Source organism: Nymphaea colorata, unplaced genomic scaffold, assembly GCF_008831285.2.
Source record: "Nymphaea colorata isolate Beijing-Zhang1983 unplaced genomic scaffold, ASM883128v2 scaffold0002, whole genome shotgun sequence".
NCBI classification, from domain to species: Eukaryota; Viridiplantae; Streptophyta; class Magnoliopsida; order Nymphaeales; family Nymphaeaceae; genus Nymphaea; species Nymphaea colorata.
The window spans coordinates 1,179,912-1,186,387 of record NW_022204508.1 but is presented as its reverse complement, the minus strand read 5'-3'; positions in this window follow the sequence as shown (position 1 = coordinate 1,186,387).

Here is a 6,476-nt window from a genome sequence, read left to right as displayed (position 1 = left end):
TCCTTGTTGAAGAACTGATGGATTGAGATCTTGAACCAGATTCAACTTACAGTTTATGTGGAAGAAATGAAGAAGGTGAACACTACTTGTTCCTCGTTATTTTCATTTTCATTTACTGCAGTGGCTAAACTTGCGCCTCTAGGCTACCCGATACTATTTCCATAACTAAAATAAACAGGTATGGGAATAGCGGATCTCCTTAGGGAAGACCTGGTTTAAGATGCAACCAAGCTCCCTCCCTCCCACTGATGAGATGGTCTGAGGAAACCGACGTGACTAGTACCTTAAATTTGAGAGACCGGCATTGGCTGAAACCCAAATGCCGCAGGGCCCCGTTCTTTTTGGTCCCCCGACTTAATACGCTGCTGCCATTTAAATGTAGTTTAAAACCCTCACTCACCAGAGAAAGTTGAGTGCGGTACGATGCAAAAGAGAAAAAGGTATTTTTGTAATTTTGAAAAAGAAATATTTTTCATTTTTTATTTTTATTTTATTTTTATTTGTATCATGTAAACTAAAGATATTTTAATCACAAAATTAGTGCACTAGTATAACACATATAACCAAATTTTCACACTCACACCATCCATTGCCATAATTGCGACCCCTTCCTCGTCCTGGACGACCAGGAATTTGTTGTGGGATGTAAAAAAAAGTGACATTAATTAACACGGATTTCAATTTCATGTACAAATAATCGCGAGAACGACCAATTTATATAAAAGCAATTGTTGTTTGATTGACGCATGAGCTGTGTTCACGAGAACAATGAATAATTTATCTATTTATTTAATTTTAATGAAATAATACTAATGACACATGGGTGAAATAATATATGACATGTATTATTATATTTTAAATGTTACTCAGTTCATTATTAGCATAAATTTAGGGCTTGTTTGGTTTCAAATCTAGAAATCTTTTCTTGTTTTTCACTTCAGATTCTGTAAAAATGATGCTTTAATGTGTACGTGTATATCCATAAGATTGGTGTTAGTTTACTGTAGATATATCTCTTAATAATGAAATATTGAGCTAGTAAGTGGTCTGGTTTGTGTTCGGATCTACCTTAACAGACCTTGTCCTTGGACAGAATTTTTGAAAGTGCCCTTCCAGATCAAAACATTATTGGTGCGCTGGAAAATATTCAACATTTACATGTAATCAAGTTGGATAATATTATAGTCAGGGGTTCAAGCCTCGCTCTTTGTTGCGGGTTCGGTCATATGACTAAATTATGCGCCAGGTGTGAGTTTGATTATGACAGCCATTCTGTTTTCTTTACCCAACTTGACTAAAAATTTGTTTCCTGGATACAGAAATATTGAGATTTTAATTTGCTGATGCATTTTCTTCCCTAACTTTATATATAACAACAATTTAGTTTCGTTGTTGTATGTTTTAAGGTAGATCAAAGGGTTCAGCCAAGATGACTAAATCATTTCAAACGCTCTCCTGCTTGTCTCACATTTGCTGAAAACAGTTGCAAACTATTGACTCTTTCACATTCTCTATACTTGGTGATGGAAAACATGACAAAAAAAAAATTGCTAGAACCAAATCAAACAAGGGGGAGAGAGAGAGCGAAAGGAGCCGATGAAATGCAAATTTGCATATTTAAAGAATAGATTAGTTACAATCTGTCACCGATTTTAAAAGCTACATGCATTTCAAACAATTTAAAATGAATAAAAAAGGTTCAGCAGCATGATAGAGCAGATGATGGAGTGCAGGATATCATCTCCTATCGTCTAACCTTTCCCTAAGATAGTCCTTTAAATGCTGCAGCAGATGGAGTGCAAGACATGATCTGTTGCTTTGCATCCGTAGGACATGTTCCTGCTGCATCATTTTGTTGGGAAGTAACATCATTGACGTCCATTAGAGACTTGAGATTTGGGAAGTCTTTAAGAGATAACCGTCTCAGTTTCCAGAGGCATTGCCAGTGGCCTCCCAAACTGATGTCCTCAGTAAAACCTTGTAGGTGCAATTCCTCCAGTTGGGAGAGAGCCCACACCCATTTAGGCACCTTTCCCCATTTGAGCTCTTCAACCCTCGAGTCTATCAAAGTCAGATCCTTGAGGAAGGGTAGAAATGTTGATAGCTGATCTGGTGGCAATGACAGCGTTGATTCCATAGCTGCCCCATCCAAGAGCATCAGATTGAGGTTGGGCAGGTGCTGAAGCAATTTCTACTCCAATCTTGCATTTGGGCAATTCAACACTGTCAGGGCATGGAGCCGAGTCGCTTGACCGTCATGCCCCGGCAGCTCGGATAGAGCATAAATCAATTCTTGTGTCTGCATCTTTGGACAGTTCTGAAATTCCACCTCTCTTAAGCATGGCATAAAAGTTACTGTTGCTAATTCCCTTGATCCAGCTGCTGGCCATCCTTCCCAGTTGGGCAATTTCCATGCTCTCAGATCGTCAAGTGAAGGAAGGTGAACATCAGCTACTTGCTCTAACCTCTCACAATATTTCACCTCCAACCACTCCAAGGCACGCATGTTAGCGAGAGTCTTGAACTTATAACATCCATACACATCCAACCACTTGAGAGCAGGCATTAAGGCTGAACACAGCCGAGTCGAGCCCGAGCTCGGCTCGACTAAATAAGACACGAGCTCGACTCGACTCGAACTCGATTATAACTCGACTATCTTGGCTCGAACTCAACTCGATAGTCAATGGTCGAGCTCGAGCTCGGCTCGATTAAGCTCGATTAAGCTCGTTTAGTTGCATCCTAACTTGTTGAGCTCGAGCTCGACTACGGCTCGAATACGTGAAGCTCGATAAGGCTCGAACTCGTGAGCTCGATTAATATTACTCATTTCTGTAGTTTTTCAGGAATAGTTTCTTTTTATGATAGGCAGCCACGGCGAATGGACGAAATGACTTTGGGAAATAAAAGATAATCAGACGAATACTATGTACTTAAGGAGGTTGAGGATAACCTCATATCTTTAGGAGTTTTGCACACAAATGTAAACTAAAAACAACATTAGAAGTGAACTTTTTATCATTATCCATGCTATACAGGTTAGAGTCCTAAAAGGCAACAAATCAACAATTTGTCATTGACATATTTTGTTCAAATAGTTGTAGAAACAAACCCGAAGACCAATACAGTTTCAGATCCCACCTGTGCACATATGGCTCCTTTCAAATGCGTCCCTGTAACCAGATTGCCACAGAAGTTGTATAATGAATAGCATCTAGAAGGGAAATACACTTGGGGAATCTTCTTGGTAGCTATTACGAGCAGCAATCAAGTCAAACCACGAGATGCTTCCAAATAAGTGCCTTTGAGAAACAAATGCCAACTGTAATAGATGTTATATGCAGATACTCCCTATGATGCTTGATCTGCTCTAAGCGGGAACAGAGGAAAAAGCACAGAAGTTTGCCAACTTTTCTATATCAGCAATAAAGGATACGAAAGTAAGGAGGACGTTGATGCTGTTGGCTACTACATGCCCACAGAGTGTGCAGAAGCATACTACGATCCCAATAGCAAGAAATGTAAAAATGAACCTGCAAAAAGTCCAATAGATCTGCTTTTAGAACAAAAAAAAAATTAAGAAAAGATGCTTAGAAATGCAAAAAATTACCCATGAAAACATCCAATAAGGTGTATAAAAAAAATACTATACATCAGTCAGACGGGATTCACGCAAGAAAATACACAACATATTGCATAACGAAATAGTCAATATGACATCGTGGAGCAGCTTTATATTTGTAGATGACACTGAAGCATCTATTGGGCAGCTCGCACATTGAAACAATGAGGCAGTTGAGCGAAGAGAGATTATTGAAGTGCCATCTACATATATAACAAAACTATCACAATAGCTTCATTGAAGAAAGTTTAAAAGGACCAGAGGACTACTTATTAAGAAATTAAACTAATGTGCTATGAGCAGTAAACATCGTTGCTTAGGTTGTCACATTATAGTGGTTTAAGCTGCAAATTCCATTCAACAAAATTAGTTTTAAATAACATATGAAGCTTTAGTGCAAATCTGTACATGGATATTCAATCACTCCTTTTACAGGGAAAGTGCAAGGCAAAGGATTATAATATATTCAACTAACATGAAAAAAAACTGTCAAAATGCTAAAGAATGGAAGAAAATAAAGGCAGAGCAGAAACACAAATCTATCATAAATATGCTGCAACCTTTTCCAAAACACTACACAATGATGACGTTAACTTAGTTGCAAACGTGTTAAGAATTTTCATATCTAGTAATACGAAACAAAAAAGGGAAGAGATGCAGGGCAGCTATATTGTGTGGTGCCATAATATTCAAAGGCATGGCTGCAGTCTGTGAAAACGGGTTCTAATATTTATTAGAGCCTTGCAACATCTGAACTTATATGGTGATCTTTTAAGGCTAAGACTTGGAAATGATGTTTTCGCTCTTGGTTTTTGCCTTCGATCCTTTTTTGACGAGCAGTTTTCCATCTGAAACAGACACTAGAACAATAAGCAAATGAATAAAACCAGTACACAGAAAAAGATCAAGAAAAACTACAAGAGGCAACTGAAACAGACACTAGAATCACATTAGATCAAGAAAAAGAAGAAAACAAAACAACAAAAAAAAAAGCATTACCAAGAGGCAACTTGAACCATTCTAATGATATATATTCACTTGATTCATCCTCAACCTGAAAGTAATACATATAGTCAATTAACAAATGATTCACAAAATATTTAATGAATACAATTTATTCAAAATATACTTACTTGTGTTACAACTTCATGCATTGGATCACCATCATTCTTTACCCAATTACCCAAACAAACCAAAGCTTCAACTGTTTTTGGCACCAATGAACTACGACTATCATTAACAATTTGACCTCTTGTACTGAAAGCTCTTTCTAAAGCAACAGAAGTTATTGGAATTGACAACAAGTCACGTGCCATTTGTGAAAGAATTCGATACTTAGATTCCTTATCCTTCCACCATTGCAAAATATTGAAAGAAAAAGCATCACCATTATTATCATGCTTAATCAATTCGTCCTCCAAATATGTGTCTATCTCAGATTTGGTGACCTGAAAAGCAACATTCTCAGCTTTACCTAACAAGTTAAAAAATAGATTTATTCCACATTGTGGGGAGTCTCGATTCTCTCGACTTTGAATACTAGAGGAATTAGTTGAAGCAGTAGAAATATTGACATCCACTTCATTTCTTTGAATGTAACTTTGATATATATCTTGTAAAGATTGTTTTACCATTTGCATTTGTTCTTCCCTTTCTTCTCTTGATTAGTAAATTCTTGAAAAGACAAATTCTGATAATGTGAGTTTCACGCGTGGATCTAATATGGATGCAATAATCATTATCAAGTTATAGGATTTCAAATATTTATCAAATTTCTCCTTCATTTTCACTGCCATTGCCTTCATAAACCCACCTTCACTTTCAACTTTTTCCTGCAATATTGCTTGAACTCTCCAAATTTCAAGAAAATATAAGTTTGCTGTTGCATAAGATGACCCAGAAAATAGGGTCGACACTGAATAAAAAACTTGAAGAAAATCACATATCACTGCAATTTTTTCCCAATCCTCGGGTCCAAGCAACCATACCAAACCTGGGTCTTCCATGCTATATCTTGCAAAAGCATCTTTATATAAAAGAGTTCTTTCCAACATAAAATATATTGAATTCCATCGAGTTGGTACATCTAACACTAACTTCTTTGACGTTGAAAGATCAAACTCTCTAGCTACAGCTGCAAAACCATGGAGTCTTGAAGGTGAAACTTTGATATATTTAACTGCCTCTCTAATGCTAATGATTTCATCCTTAATGGCACTCAACTCATCTTGTACCATTATATTCAAAATATGTGCACAACATCGCACATGAAAAAATTTACCTCCATGATACAAGTTGATGCCGCTCTTTTCCATGTTTTCTTTTAATTTTCTGACAAGAACATCATTTGATGAAGCGTTGTCAACTGTAATAGATATTATTTTCTTTTTAATCTCCCACTTTGCAAGATGCTTAGCAATTACATTTGCTAAAACTAACCCAGTATGAGATGGCTCAACTTCGGTAAAGTTGATGATACGTTGTTGCATCTTCCAATCTTTATCAATGAAATGTGTTGTTAATGCCAAATATCCAAGTTGTTGGTTTGATGTCCACATATCTCTAGTCAAAGCAATCTTCTCAACACCCTTGAAGACAAGAAGCAATTTCTTCTTTTCATCTTCATATAATTTCATGACATCTCTCTTAACTGTCATTCTTGAAACTGGCACCCAGTTAGGAAAACCAAGCCTAAGAATGAACCTAAACCAACAATTATCCACTATGAAAAAAGCATGTTCTCCGGTTGCCACTAGTTTTGCAATTAACTCTCTTATTGCTTGAGCATCAATGTTGGAACCCATTTCCATAAGCTTCTTCGTGACATCTGAAGTAATCCCAGATTTAAAACTTA